The following is a 16,437-nucleotide window of genomic DNA, read 5'->3' as shown; positions in this document are numbered from 1 at the left end:
TACAGGATTTGCATGGTAGAATGAGTGTGCATGTCTTTGTCCTTCAAATGGGTTGATATTTGAGGCATAGCTGTTTTTTTTCTATGTCCTTTATAGTTGTGACTGAAGCTCTTTTGCAAGCTCATAGTATCCTTGATGCCGTTATTTGATAATGAACCTCCTTGTTTTCAGGTTGGTGCGTGGCCACTTTGTAGTTGTCCACAATTGTACAGGTTTGTCATACTCTCTGAACTTATGTGTGTTTCCTCAGGTTAACCTGTTTAATTTTGGTTGCAGTCACTCCATTTAAGTGGCCCCCATTGTGTGAGCTGACATCTTGCTGTCTTCTGTTCTTGGTGCTTGAGCATTTCCTTGTATGTTTACAGGATAATTCCACCTTTGATTGTTTTTCCTTGGAGTGCTTACGTTTAACAGATGAGGTCAGGATAATTCTGCCCAATGGATCATCTGGTAGTGGAACCACAGTGATATCCAAGAGAGTAGAGGTTGCTACCTTTCACAAGGATTGGAATAAATAATTCAGGTCATTAATGCCCTGTTGAGGTTTGAGTTTGTTGGATGCTAAGGAAGTGAGGTAGGGCCCTTTCTAGCCAGATATTTACTAGTTGGTATCTTGGAATATAGTATCTTGGGACCCAGCCGAGCTCTCAAATGCTAGAGGGGGTGAGGGTCCAGTGAGCAGCTGAGATGAGAACCTAGAGGGCCTGATAGGATATGAGCAGGATTGTCAAAGAAATTTGGCCTTTCTGCTTTTCTTCCTAGCTATCACTTTCACCTTCTGTGCCCTGGGTTCTCCATCTTCAGTTACACTTTCATGTTGTGCCGAAGTCTATTTGCCAAACTTTGGTGGTTACGAAGGCTTGCAAATAGTTTCTCTGTCAGTAAATTTTGGCAGTTTTCACCTCATCAGCAGAATACAACTAGAGTATTTGGCAGTGTAAAGTTATTTTGTTGGTATGAGGTGGTACATTCAAATTACCTTCAGGCTTAATTTTAGTTCATGAATGGCCCAGTCTCTTGTATGTTTTCACGAATGCCAAGCATTTAATTTTAAGCACATTATTGTCAATTCATTGATGCTGTGGAAGCACTATGCTAGGCTCCCAGCAGATGCCCACCAAGTCGTTTGTTTTTGAGTTACTGCAGGATATTCATAGTGTTTGGGATTTAAATTGGTGTCTGAACATCATCATCAGCTGTTTAGTAATAAAGCATTTTTATGTTAAACTTTTTCTCAAAAATTCTGTTTTGTGTGCTTGTGGTGGCTTAAATATTTGGTACTTGGAACTAAGTATATGATAGTTTCCTGGTCACCTTGCAAGTAAATTTAAAGTGAAAAATGGCCTATAGAGTGGGTAAAGAAAGTGCAGCCTGGTCTATATACAGGAGTGACTTTGTGTGTAGTCTTTGTTCATTTATTTGCATTTCCCAAGTTACAGTTTTGTGGCAGCTTGACCTTAGTGTAAATTAGAAATGTTCTGTTGCAAAGGGGAGCATGAGATCAGAAAACAGTTTTCAAGGTCAGTGTCTTAAGAACAATACCCTACTTTGTATATTGTCTTACAATTTTTATAAGCCATTCTTTCACCTATTGTTTAACTTATTTCTTAAAGCAACCCTACTCACTAGGGTGAGCAGAATAAAACTGTGCTTTATAGATGAGAGAAAGTAGCAAGGTTAAATTATGTCTAAGGTCACAAAACTACTAAGGAATAGAATTAGTACTGGCAGCCAGCTTCTCTGGACTTCATCTGGGCTTTTACCTTTATTCCGGTCTGTTTCTATATCCTGTTTAGTTGTCTCTTAGCCTGGTACTTGGGAATGCCATATCTGCCCCTGTGAGGCCAGTCCCAGCCCTGACTCTGGTTGATGTATAAAAGCTTAAACTCAACATTTCTGTTATGTTACATAGTGTTGAGATTTGTCTTTTCTTGGCCTTTATTTACTTTTCTTTCTCTTAACCCTTCTGAAGAACTGAACTGAAGCCTTTTAGTATAGATGGATGCATTTTGTTCTGATATTTTATATATGGGAAATACTAACTATACTTGGAAGCTGCTGTGCTTTACATAACTTTGAGTTTAGACTGATCCAGTTTGCTTATTTCTGTAACCTTGGTCCTTAATGAAGTATGTAGTAAGACTCTTGGCAAGTATAGTTTTCAATGTGAGCCATATGGTGTACTTCTTATCTTACATTTACATATTCTGTAGGTTAACCCTTATAAAGCTTGCAGTAGATTGACCAAAAACCTCATGGAGAAGTGATTATACAGAAACCCACATGGACTCAATACTTATAAACTTTTATTAAATAGATATTTGGTAGGTAGAAAACCATTTTCCAAGTTTATTAGGCTGGAAACTTACCTTAAGCATTGATAACAATCAGATATGGGTGGGTGGGGGCACCACAAACACTTGTCCGCATTTATATTTAAGTAAAATGTGAGAACTTCCGATTTTGTTTGATAAGTTTTCTATTGTGTGAATACTTTCTTATTTCGGAATCTCATATACTTGATTAGTAAACTAATATAAAGTGATTCTTAATGTACTACTGTTTAATGCCAAGTGTTGATCTAGTCCCAGTGCACATTTTAAATTAGAACCCTGGTAGAAGAGAGAAGCAACGTGCGAGATGTGTCTGGGGTTTTGCAGAATGGGTAACATACTCTTCACATTTAGCACTCCATACCTCTTTACTTCATAATAGAGATTGGACTGGAAGTTCATGAGAAATGTTTTTGTTTTTGTTTTTTATAAACAGAAAATTAGCAAGGATTCTGGAAAAAAGTCAACAGAATTAAAGCAGTAGTCTGTCTACAACTTTAAAGATTTGCATTTGATAGAGAATAATTTAATGTGCCCTATAAAACCGTCAATTTTGGAGTTCCTTTGGCTTTTTATTTTTAGCTGTGGCTTTTTTATTTAATGAGAAGGAGGTGAAAAGGGTAGATTTCTCTTGGTCTTTGCCTGACAGTACTGAAACTTTCAACCCTGAAGGACTTCACCATTCGGGATTCTTGGACACCACCGTTACAAATTCTAGAAATTGTAGTTGCTCAGATCTCTATATCTAGAGACATTCTAATTGGAAAGTATGGTGAATTAATTACTTCAAAATTTTAACAAAAATGTAATTGCTCTAATAATACCAAAAGGACCTGAGGACACGTCTTGCAGTACTTTGAAGATTGTTACGAGAAGCAAAATAGCACCTTGGGGGTAGGGAGTGCAAGAATGCATTTATTCTATGTCTAAGTAAGCCTGAAGCCACCCTCTAGCTTTCATTCCTTCAACCACCTCCCAACCCACCCTGCATCCTCCTAAAAAGTCCTCAAGCACGCTTTTTTCTTTCTACTCTTCTGGCTTTCAAAGAATGTCTGCAAACCCTGGGATCACCTTTGTCTCACCACTGCCCACTTGGTCGATTTGAAGCAGGTTTTAGGGAAATCTGTTTCGGTAAGCTGAAGGCAGCCGGAAAGATGTCTTGAATAAGGTCTGTTGTTTACACTTTCTTTCTGTCCATTCTTACCTTCTATTCTGCTTCCAGAATGTAATTTGTGGTATCTCAAGGCAGTATTGAGAGAGTTTGTCATTGAAATTTATTTATATTATTAGTTCAAGGGCTTCTGGTAAAACTTACCGCCCTAGTCCCTGGGATAAAACACTTAATTTGCCCTCTTTTCTGATATTAAAATATTTAATTAGCTCTTTCTCTTCATCCTCCAGAAAGAAACAAGAGATACTTAATTCTTTGTGGACAAATGGCTTTTTAGTCCCAACCCAAGTAGTATAACATGCCAAAATGGATCTCATTCTAGAGTGCTTTGAATGCATGTGGCAATTAATTTGAATGTATGGGAACACGAATGTATAGGAACACGGATTTGATGCAGTATCACTGGAGTATTTCTTCAGAACATTAGGTCTAAAATTAAAGATAAGCAAGTTTAGGTCCAGTGTCATATGTCAAAAATAGTTAAGGTTAATTCACCCCCACCTCAACCCATCATTAGTTGTATTTCCATTCTGTATCTACAGTGATATTTTCATGCATCTTACACTAGGGATTCTCTTCAGCACAACAACAGTAACAACAGAACTCGGGCCACAGAACTTCTCCACTAAAATGGTAGAAAACCTTTGAGCTCTTGGCATCTTTTTTTTTTTAAAAAAAAAAAGCATGAGAGCCAACCCTTGTCAAGGCCTGGGCAGTAAGGCAAAGTAGGAAAGATGGTATTAGAAGAAATGGAGTGGATGTGCCCCATGTAAAGGACAGCCTGCTGGCTAATAGCTTTGTGAGAATGTGGACTTTCAATCTCTCTGGTTTTTCTTTGTTGTTTTTTGAGAGAAGTCAAAAATCTTTCTTTTTAATGTTAAATTGTTAAATTTTTAAGGTTTTAAATGCTGGCCACTAAAAATTTAAAAAAGAAAAGACATTGGCCAAACCAAATAACATTGTTTGCAGACTGAATTCACTTTGGCTTCTGGTTGTGACTTCAGGCCTCGGGGTTTTGAGGTGTGTGGCAGGTTTGCTTGTTTCTACCTATCCTTTCGCTTTCCTCCGAGAGACATGTGCATGATCATTATGAGGTTACTGATGGCTCTTTTTTGGTGGTTTTCCTTTTTTCTCCTTTCAGATGTGATCTCATGACCCCTTTTCAACTTTGTGCATGGATTATTTGTGCAGAGTCGATTGTTACCCTTTAATTTTATTTTCAGTTTTCCTATTGCTGCTGCCATAAGATTTAGTCATTCATTTGAATGAACAATACTTTAATTATGAAGACTTTTGTCTCCCTGTTACCTGCCCCCTCCCCGCATCCCCACTTCTTGTTGATCATAGCTATGGTTGAGTCATACCAGGAAATGTTTGATAGTGGCTACCTGGCTGTGGTCATTTCTGTTGGTCATATTTATTAGGCCTTAGTTAATGTGTAGCCAATCTTGACAGTTAAATAGGAGGATTCACTTCTTAATATAGGAGGACAATGTGTTTTGAGTCTTGACAAGTAAAGATGTAGGTCACTTTCAGTTAGAGCAAAGAGTTACTTAGGTGAAATACTGCTGTGTCTTGGCCAGTGATGCATAGTAATTGTTTTTTCTTGATTCCAATGGTAGTGAAATTCTCTGAATGTTCCAAATACAGCAGAAGTTTTTCCACTCTGAATTTTACTCCTCCTTCTATCTCGATTTCCCCTTCTTTTATTGTTCTTCCCGAAATGAAGCATGAAAAATAGTGTCCTGATTTCTTGACTAATTTTGAAGGCCTGCAGTTCTTCATTGGTTATGAATCCTGGGTTTTAGCCTGACAAAAGATGACTTTAAAAAGCATATGGGGTGGAAGGGTGTGGAAAAATGACGTTTTTAAACCATTCTATTTTCCTTATGGTGATTGGCAATCAAAATCAGGTCAAGGTACTTGTTTTTTTTTTTTTTTTAAAAAAAAAAACCAACAGAGCACACCTGAAGAGATCTCCACCCTCTCTATATAATAAGAGTGAGAAATTTGAGCATGGGGCTGAAGTTCCCTTCAGAATTGGCTTGAGAATCCTTTAGCCCAAATCTACCTGAGATTCAAACAGATGATGGTGAAAATGTCTTTCCTTTTAGGTTGGCAAGAAAGAGATTGTAGTCATAATTGCTCTAGACTAGCATTTGCCTGTTATGTAGTATGTACTTTCTAATACTCTTGTCAATCGTGGAAGACTTTGTAAGTACCACCAAACAATTTGTGTGTTAAATCTGTGCTGAGAGCTTGTTAAAAAAAGGAAACTGCTCCTTGTATGGGACAGGATTTGTATCAAGAAACTTGTAGCAGACCTAAGTCAGAAAAACTTCAGCCCATGCTGCTTGCAGTTCCAAATTTTCGTACCGAGTCAGAACGTTGGTTTATATGTTTAATATCGGTTTAATGTTAAATAAGAATGCTGTGTTCTATCTCCTGTTATTCTCTAGGGTCTTAAGCACTGGGGAGCAAAATGCTTCATTTCTTCTCAAACACATGTCCAAGCTCAGATGTTTAAGTTAGAGGTGGTAGTTTCCATAGCAGCAGTGACTTGGCCTTTTCATCTTTTTTCTTGGATAGCGTAGTATTTAGCTTCGGTCATCCAGAGATATTATATTCCTGACTGTATTTCTCAAAGATTGCCTTTCATGCCTTTGATGTCGCAGGGATTTTCTCTGGGTGCAGGCGTGTTCTAGAGAAGCTCCATAAGGAGTTGAATGTGTGTCTTCTTTGCCCTGGTTTTCCCAGCATCTAGCAGGACACCTGGAACACCCAGGTAGTCAAGGATGCTGTGTTCTGGCCTTGGGTGGTTTCTTCTGTATTCCCGTTCCTTTTTTTATGGTACATACCAGATTTTAGGTAGGCTAGGGGAGAGCTGTGTTGATGTCAGGTGTGCCTTGACTCTTTGTATTGAATGTGATGACAATAGAACACACTTGTCTTTCCCTCTATCCCGTCCTTCCCGAGGCTTTAACACTCTTTTAGCTAGGAATTTTTTAAAAAAATGCTGATTTGACTTGAAGCTTGAGCAAGTAAGAGTTAGTGGGTGCATCTGGAATGGTGTGTGTGTCAGTGGAGGGGCATGGTAGCCAACTATAAATCTCCTTTTCATTTTATAAACAACCTGAGATGACTGACTGGACCCTTCAAGGACTTAGAGTTGAAATGCAAAGTTTCTCTGTAGAAAGCTTGGCAGGGAATATAAATTCAAAGGGTAAATACGAGAAATTTCTTTAATGCACAACCTTAAATAGCACTTCATGGCATTTTCTTTATGGAGATCTGTTTACATTTATTGCTGAGGGGATAAACTTGAGTATATGGGCTTAGAGGAGCATAAAGAGGGCTTAATCTGGCTCAACTCAGTGGTTCATAGAAGGCTTCCTGGAGAACTTGTACTTCCTCTTTCCCTGCTGAAGATGTTTGTATTGGCCAGGAGAAGAAAGATAGGATGTTTGAAGCAGAGAAAAGAGCATGAGAAAACAGCTTGGGAATTGTAGGAACTACTGGAAATTTGTTAGAGCTTAACGTTTGAGATGGAAAATGATGGGTGTATGGGGATGGAGAAGTAGGTGAGGGGAGCCAGGTCAAGTAAAATGTGTCACTCTGGAGCTAGATGTTGCTTTGTATGCCACATGGAGTCAGTGAAGGCCTTAAAAAGAGAGGTGGTTGTGGGATGCTGACCATTTTTTGGTAGATCACTATACCTGTGGAATGGAGGATAGATTAGAGAAGGGGCAAGCCTGGAAGCACGAAGAACAGGTAGCAGACTTTAGATTGAGATTCAACAGTGGTTTCAAATCCCAGTTTCTCTTTGTAATAGCTATATGAACTCAAGGAACTTTGAAATCCTCATCTGTAAATTGAATATAATGTAGTGTGTTAGTTAGGGTTCTCTAGGGAAACGGAATCAACAAGAGATATCTAAATAAAAGATTTTATAAAAGTGTCTCACGCAACTGTGGGGGTGCATGAGTCCGAATTCCATAGGGCAGGCAGCAAACTGGCAACTCCGATGAACGTGTTCAATGAACTCCTCAGGCAGCGAACTGGCAACTCCAGTGAACTCCTCAGGCAATGCTTCACTGGCTAGCCGAAGAAGTAGACAAGGTCCTGGGTCTGTCTCGCTTAAAAGTCTTCAGCTGATTGGATTAAATCCAGCTGATTGCATTCTCTCATTGTGGAAGACACACCCCGCGTTGTAATCAGTCACAGCTGCAGCCAATTGACTGATGATTTACTAAACCAGCCTTCTGGTTTATTAACCAGCCACAAATGTCCTAGCAGTAAGACTAGGCCAGTGCTTCCTTGACCAGACACTTAGGTATCGTCTCCTGGCCAAGGTGACACATGAACCTAACCATCACATGTTGGTAGCTCATAATTCATGAGAAGATTAAATGATATTGGGTGTGTAAAAGTACCTAGCATGGTGCATGGCATGGAATAATCAATAAATGTTGTTTCTTTTCCTGTTATACTTTTCCCTACTTTCCTTTTGTCTTTTAATATTCATTGAATTCTATAAGAAACAGTTAGATGATCTGAATCTCTTTCTGTAGCAAAAGATACTCAAATCCTGTGGCAAGTTCAGGAGGGTGCCTTACTTATTTTAATTTTCTCTTATATTAAAATCAAGCTTAGAAAAACGTTTACATGATCAGGTCATTTTGAAGATCATGAGAGGAGAAAGATGGTAGGAGACTGTATGGTTTTGTATGTATCATTTCCGCAATTCATTAATTGTAGAAACCGGAGCATCCTGTGATATATCTCATAATATGCATATTTATCAATCCAGATTCTAGAGTACAACCATGGGCAAGACTTCTATACCATTTTTCTCCCTGCATTGTAAGTAATAAATCTGAATATAAATAGAAGATGCTTTGATCATGCTTAGGGTTCTTAGCAAAAGGAACCAGGAGATAAAGATTTCTGATATTAAATTCCAAGAGTCTGAGCAGAGAAGACTGAGTTGGGCAGGATGGAAGGCTTGTGCACTTTAAAAAAATTTTTTTTTATTTATGGGGGTGGGGGTGGGGGCTGTACTTTTTAAGGTAAATTAAAATAGATTAAGTTGTTATTCTAATGTGATAGAGGCCATTGGCACCATATATATTTAAATATAATCTTTGGAGGTCTGGAGTTAAAAATTGTAGCCTTCCAAGTGAAAAAAATTTTTATCCTCCTTAGTCATCATTTGTGACTGTGTTGTGCTAAATGTAGTTTAACATAGCATCTGCTTCAGAGACCCAGGACAGGAGTTGACAGTCATGATGGGAAAAGTCTGCATAATGCACTTTCTGTCCACAGTGTTCCCTTTTCATGCTAAGAAGCTCCCAGCACAACCCTGCAGACTTGTCATCCATTTTGACATGAAATAAAATGACGAAGCCTTAACCTAAAAGAGAGAGAAGCAAATTTCTCTATGTTAACATTTTAAAAGTGGCATCTTCTTTGTCCAACAATAATGGTAATAGCCCCTAATACTCATTTAGCACTTTAGAGTTTGTAAAGTGCTTTGACATATTATCTGATTAAATATACGTATGTAGAGCTTTTAAAGAGAACAGACCCCTTCACTCACCATCCTTTTCCCCAGAGTGGAAATAGTTCAGAGAATAATGCCTTTGTGGTTTGAATCTCTTAAGATGTTTCACATGTTAGAATGTAGCCTGTAATGATTACATAGGCACCCTCTTTCCCCAGTTCTGCCTGTACAGGGAGATAGGTTTTGCTTCTCATCAACTCTGAGATAAGCACGTATATACATTGCATACATATATAAGTTATATATATACGGATATATGTTTGCACACTTGCTTCATTGTTCTATTTCAACTATAATCTGAGGGGAATTGTCCTGTGTACTTTCCAGATCCTTAAGCATTTGTTCAAATTTTGCTTTCCTTTAGTGCTATTAATATAACTTGCAAAGAGGGAAGTCTAACAAAAGTAGAAGATGAGGCACCTTGCTGGGTCAGATGGTGAGGAGCATGCTTTGACTCATTCATTATTCTGCTAGAGAGGCAGCAAGAGATCTGTAATCAGGTGTGATAGGGTGTATATGCCTGTTTATGATTAAGGGACAGGATCTGTGGCTAAGATAGGCCATTGCTGATCTGTAGTGTGTAGCACTAATTCTTGTAATCATTCTTAGGCAGCAGAATAATTAGAAATTTCTTTGTGACACCCTCTCTCCACCCTCCCCCCTTTGGAATCACTGTGGGTAAAAGTAACATTGTAATCTGATTGTATGCAAATGCTTGCCCTTATTTTTCTCTTAAAGTGCAGTAAATAATGAGGAGCTTTATTACCATAAGAAGTTGCAGATGTCCCTACCAGTCTTCTTGCTGGGATGTAGCTTTTTTATAAAGCCTTTTTTTGGGGGGGTGGGGGGTGGGTAAAGGGAAGAGGTGAACTGAAGGAAGTAAAATACCTTCCTTAGTGTGAATCTTGTTTTCTAAGAGGTCCCAATTTTCCATACTAAATAATTCATAATCCTGTTTCTATACCAAAAGTATACATCTCTTGGGATCAGGACTTGATACATTAACTGAAAGAAAAATACATTTCATAGACAAATAACTGTAATGGAAATGATCCACATTTCAGAGGCAGCTGGCCTTTTGTATTGACCGGACCTGGCTGGTAGCTCAAGGTTCTTCGTCTAACAGGCTTTCTCCTTCATGCCTGTCTGGTAAGTGGGCGGGGAAAGAGTCCATTGTTCCACTTTCCACAATGCATCAATGGTTTTATAAGCCCTAGCATAAAATCTTTGGTTTCTCTGAAGTTTTACAGAAGTATTTGTAGCCTCATGAAGGAAATACCTTGTTTTTGTTAGCGTTTTAGATGTCTTTATTTTGGTATAAGCTGGTTCGGGTGAAACGTTAAATATAGTATTTGGTTTTCTGTTTGTAAGTCCTGCTAAATGACGGCAAAGAGTAAAATGTTAACGCAAGTGGCCAAATCCAGTATTGTGGTCCTTTATAACACTGATGAGTTAAACATGATATTTGGGAGCCTGAACTTTCCTTGTCTTTTTTTATATTCTCTTTAAGACTTGGAATTCTTCATGCTTTTTGAGCTTGAATATGATAGTGTTTTAGTGTCTGTATCTTTTACTTCAGTTATGTTTTCAACCCACTTAATGAAAACACTCAACTACTGGGATTAATTTGAGGATTTTCAATCAGCCTTTCACAATTTGTACTACCTTGAGGGGGTTCCTGTTCACTTTGGCTTTTGTAGAAGGATGTGAAATTAATCCAATTTCTATGTTGATTAATATATTAACTGTCTTAATTTAGCAATTCAAATTTATCTGCCTATACCAAACAAAAACTGTGCTACCAAACTGTGGGGATAGTTGATTTTTTTCCTTATTGTCTTATCTCTTTAGTTAATGTCGCCAAATAATTGTATGGAAATTAATTAGGCCCACTGAGGTTGGAATGAAAGAATGAGGTTGGAATGATTCATCATCAGAAGGTAACAATTCAGCGTATTCCAGTCTGTGATCAACACTGAGTTAACCCATGGCTTAACCTTCTACTGTGGAAATGTATAAAAGGCCCTGTTGAAGAAAAAAGATTTTAAAATTTACTTCCATTTTACAGAATGTAACTTACTCTCATGACTGTTGTTACCTCTCATTACTTTGTTTTTAAGCTTTGGTGGTGGTGGGGGGTCTTTGAGATATTTTCTTATTTTAAACTCTGAAAACTTCAAGGGAGCTCTCAGAGTTTGCGAATCAGTTTCCAACATAATGAACTCTGTACAAGAGTGCATCTTTTAAATTACTCTGAGATTTGATTTTATATTTGCTTCCCCCTCAACTGCCTTTTAAGAGAGAATTCTCTATAGAAGTTCTTCCTCTGTTTATTCATCTTGTATTGTTAGGGCCTAGAACACAATAAATTGAAACAGTTGACTGATGCAGTTCAAGTAACATAGGAACGTGCTTCCTCCTGAAAACAGCCAGCCTCTGACCTCGTCTCTCTCTGGTTGGAGTCACCATCATCCTACACTTGTATTATTGGACTGGTCTTCTTGCAACCAAAGTTGATTAGTCCTCCCACAGACCCACAGACACCCCCCCACACACACACACACACAATTTATTTTCACAATACCCGGTGTTACTCTTGCTTAAAACCTTTCTCTGGTTTCCTTTCTTAGTTGGCTCCCGAGGCCTTAAGTGGTCTGGCCTCATCACCTGTTTGACTCATCTGCTTCTACTTACCCTCTAGCTCCTAGGTGTTACCTCTGCACACCAGGTGAACCTTGCCTTGGCTGTTCCCTCTGCCTGGACTCCCTCTTGTAGATATCCCCATGGCAGCTCTGTTCATTTCTTGCTGCTACAGCTTCTAGAGGCTGCCCCTGTTCCTTGGCTGATGGCCCCCTTTCATCTTTAAAGTAAGCAATGGCCAGTTAAGGCGTTCTCACCTTCCTCTTTCACCAGTAAGCACCCTTGGGATTACATTGGGCCCACCTGGGTAATCCAGGCTACTCTCCCCATCTCAGGTTCATTTGATTAGATTAACAACCTTAACCTTCCCTCCCCTTGCCATGTAACATAGCATATTCACAGGTTCTAGAGATTCGGATGTGGGCATCTTTACCAGGAGGGTGGTGCGGAGGAGAGCATTATTTTACGTACCAGAGCAGCTAACTCTTACATCTCTTTTCTTTCCAACCTTGACTCAAAGCTCACCTTCTCAGTGAGGCTTCTGTTTAATAGTGGAAAAAATTCATCTCCTATTGACACATTTTTCAATTCCCCTTACTCAGCTCTACATTTTTACTCTAATGCATGCTTCTAGCTAATATACTAAGTGATTTTCATGTGTTTGTTTATTCTTTGCTGTACACACCTCCTCCTGCAATTGTATATACTCCAGGGTGCTTCTTTATTGCTGTCTCTCAAGCACCTTGAGCTGTCCCTAGCTCGTGAAGGTTGCATGTGAATGTTTGTTGAATGAATGCATGACTGAACAGGATGTGAAATATAAGCAGTCTTTCTCACCAGATCTTTCCCATTGCCCAACATGGATCCCTGTAATGTACCTGAAGTGAAAAGAAAGACTTTGAGGCCCTAAACTCATTATTTTAATCTCTAATCTCAAAGCTTTTAATCTTGCCAACTCTGGAACTACAAACCTCAGATACACGAGTTGGAAAGATGCTGTAGTTTGTTTGTAGGTGCCATAAAGGGCCAAGAGACAGAGAAATGTTAGTGGTTGCTGCCAAAGAACATTCTCTCTGACTCCCACAGCTGTTTGAGGCATTGTCTTTGGCAGCTCTTGTGCCCTTGTTAACCCAAGGCCAAATATCTGAGCTTGGGGCTGAGGGATCCTAAAGCCACTGAGGCAGCCACAGTGATTTGAATTCGGGAGGGGAGTTGAAAGGAGTTCTAGCATTGAGGAAACACCATGAAGCTTGATGCCACAAACCTTTATTGTTTTACAGGCTAGGAAGCAAAGCTTAGAGGTTTAAAGGAAACAAATTGTAACTGACAAGTCAGCCTTATGATTTTACCACTTGGTTGATTATCCCACTGCTTAATTTAAGTGTATTCTGAAATTTCAGTGTATCCTGAAAATGTTTTAGTGATTTGCATGGGAAAAATAAACCATGATTCTGAAAGAATGGTGTCTCTTAGATGACTCTGTCAACTTAGCTCAACTGTAGACTCCTATTTATTTTACTGATTATTTTGAGTGCTTTAGCTCTCTGCCTCGAGTTTCCCAAAGCTGCCAAGGTTGCTATCTTTCTTCTCCTCCTCCTCCACCTCCACCTCCACCTCCATCAGTGGTTTCTGTTGACCTTGTAACTTTGCCTGGAGAGAGGCTCGATGTGATCTGAGGAAAGTCACTGCACTGGACTGACTCTGCCTTGGTGCTGTACTACTCAAGATATTGAGAACCCTCTAATCACAAAGTGTCAAGACCAAGGTCATTTTATCCAAGCCAGACCTTTGGAGCTTGAGATAGATGTGTGTCCTTGCCCCTAGATATGATACCTTAAGAGAGGTTGTACGTTTTATATTTGCTTAAACTCTTCTAATTAGTATCAAGTTAAAACCATTTGAGATCCGTAACTTAATCATGATTTATTTTAAAAGCCCTGGTATTAAAATCTGTTTAATATTCTTGCCTATATCTTTGCCCCTGCCATTTTCCTGAAGTCACACCCAGAGTCTGGGTGCCACATCTACACAATCCTACTGGCTAGAGGCTTGGGAACACATTTGTACTATACTTTATGATTTGCCTTGTTTTCCGGCTTTTTGTAGTTAATATGGGCTTTTGAAATAAAAGTACACAACTGATCATTCAAAAGATAAATGATTTCCTTTGTTATGCTATTTAACAACAATTTGAAATTCATTGGGTGTGCGTGTCTGATGGAGTGCGCCAATAATTGAAATATGCTTTCTTGATTTTCTCTTATTTGAAATACTTTGAGGTGAGATAGAAAAGCAGATTAAGACGTTTGCACTTATTTAGGGAGGCAATTGCCCTTTCATTCTCCATTTTTTAAAGAAAGTGTTCTTGTCCTTATACATGTTTTTGAATGCTTAGTCTGTGGCTCCTGTAATGGGGGGATGGGGATGAGGATGGGGCAGGCAGATGGAACTGGGCAATCAAAGGCAGAAGAGTGAATGCACTGAGCCTCTCTGAGGGACAAGGAGTGGTTCTGATTTTTAGGCCCTTACATAAGTGGACTGATAAAAGTAGTGTAGAGAATTTCAAATATAACTGTTTATACTGAGTCATTTGTACTCAGTTTGATAGGCAGCTGGGAGCTCTTGGGAATTGAGGAAAGTCTGTCTGGGAATAGCTTGAGGGTGGGTTCAGATGATGGGGTGCTGCTTTCCCTGCAGCGTGGTGGTCTAGGTACCAGATGAGAAGGATGGTAACCCTAGCAATGAAAAGGTGGGCTCCAATTGGAGAGTCTTCACAGAGCTGTGCGGTGGCTCTCAGCAGTTCTGCTGTAGCTGTAACGCAAGAGGTCAGGTCCCCAAATCAGGAGATTTCTAGGTTTTTGGAAACTTTTTCCCTTATAGACGTTACGCTATGTGATCTTAATGAGAACTTTCAGGATACATTTGAAGTATTAATCAGTATGTCTATCAGTTTGTCTTGTTTGGTGACTCTAGAAGAGGTTTGAAAATAGGAAAGAAGCTAATTACCAAAGTTTGCATAAGTTTTACTATTGTATTTGGGAAATAGGGACTTTGTGCCATTGGTTACTTTTCTCCTGTGACCAGGAAACTTTTGGACCTGCTTGACTTCTCAAATACTTACTGTTCCTAGATACAGGAAATTGAACTACAGCATTGATTTCCTAAATTCTACTATTGTAAGAAACTGGATGTTAATGTACATGGAGGGCCTTTTAAATAAAAGAGAAAAAATTCATTTTAACTTCATTTATGGCTTTTTGAAGATAAACTGGGTGGAAACACAGGCCACTTTTACACCACCACCCCCCCAAAAAAAATTCCATGCGCTCACTGAACTAACACCTTACCTTCATCTCTTGCAGCACAGCAAAGTTTTAGAATAGTCTAAATTGATGTATGTGAAAGTGCCTTTTCATAAAGTATTACATGGATAATAGGAAAAGCAGTCTGAATTGACAAAATTGATGTCTAAATTAAGAGGCAAACATATATTGAAACATTATTTTTCTGAGCCTTAAAATTAATGCCACTGTGTTGCTGGAATATAGTCTTTTTTTCCCTTCCAAAGTGTTTCAGAGCTCATGGACTCTATAAATAGTGCACAGCCCGGTTTTCTGTGGTAGATTGAGTAGAGCAGAATCGCCTGTCCTTAAGTGAAGGGGAAGTAGCTTTACATTTTTAGTAACTGAATTGTAGGCCAGCATAAAGGTAAGGGTCATGTGAGCAACTTATTTATAACATCCTATAAAAGGTATGTGTCTGCCTCAAACAGAGAGACTGTCTGGGGTGCTTGAAATATAAACGTGTGGTAGAATCATTTTCCATACACAGCCTTCCTTGCTAGTTGGTGAAATAAAGTGATTGTTCCCATCCCTGGGGCTTTCAGAAAGAGGGGTGTCAGTAGATGAGCTCATTCGTCTCTGCTGTCTATAGAATAGAAGGAACTGAGGCCATTAAATTTGAATCTGTGGTTTTGTGTAGTGAGGGATATTTAGCTATTAACTACTGAGGTTATTCAGGACATAACATTAAGCGTGATTTATCACCTGTTGGGTGTGGTCCTCCTATCTGTTTTACTTATAGAACCTGCAATAAGCAGGTTCTTTCCAAAATATTTCATGAGTATAAAAAATTTACCTTTTCACAGGTTCAGTTCAACTATAGCTTTTTTATTTATTTTTTTGTTTTTTATTTTTTAAAGAACATAGAGTCAAGCAATTCTCTGGTTGTAGTGGGAGAAGGGAAGAAGAGTAAAACATTTTAATAGCATCCTTTAAAGAGTATGCTTAACCCTTTTGGTAGATGCCAGAAAATGGAATCCATTTTTATATGTTATTAATGTCATCACTAGCGTCAATAGTAATAAACATACATCCAGGCTTAACTGCAAGGATGAAATTTTTATAATCACAAATATATAAGTAAAAGATGCTTTGTTACTCATCATCTATTTTCAGTCACTTAAGTTTTCTGAATATTATGTTGGCAACTAAAAAAGCTGTATGTATGGCTAAAACGTAAACTTGGGCTTTTGCACCAATATTGTGGCTCTGTGGGGCAAATTACAATAAGTGGTAAAAATTAGGCCTCATAGCAGCACTAATTTCAGATCATGCGGTGTTTGCATTTATATATTAAAAATGTTCACTTGAATTTGTTCAGGGACAAAGTTGACATCCTATACAATTGAGAGTTGACATCCTATACAATCCTTTTTTATTGGTCCACTT

The 16,437-nt window shown here is 38.7% G+C and overlaps 1 protein-coding gene across 2 annotated transcripts in view; it reads left to right on the top strand.

Annotated features, from left to right (window-relative positions):
- The window catches only part of ELAVL2 (ELAV like RNA binding protein 2), a 148,478-nt gene that overhangs the window by 51,562 nt on the left and 80,479 nt on the right, over window positions 1-16,437 (top strand). The window lies entirely within an intron of this gene.

Source organism: Choloepus didactylus, chromosome 10, assembly GCF_015220235.1.
Source record: "Choloepus didactylus isolate mChoDid1 chromosome 10, mChoDid1.pri, whole genome shotgun sequence".
Lineage (NCBI taxonomy): Eukaryota > Metazoa > Chordata > Mammalia > Pilosa > Megalonychidae > Choloepus > Choloepus didactylus.
This window is presented reverse-complemented; position numbering and strand designations above follow the sequence as displayed.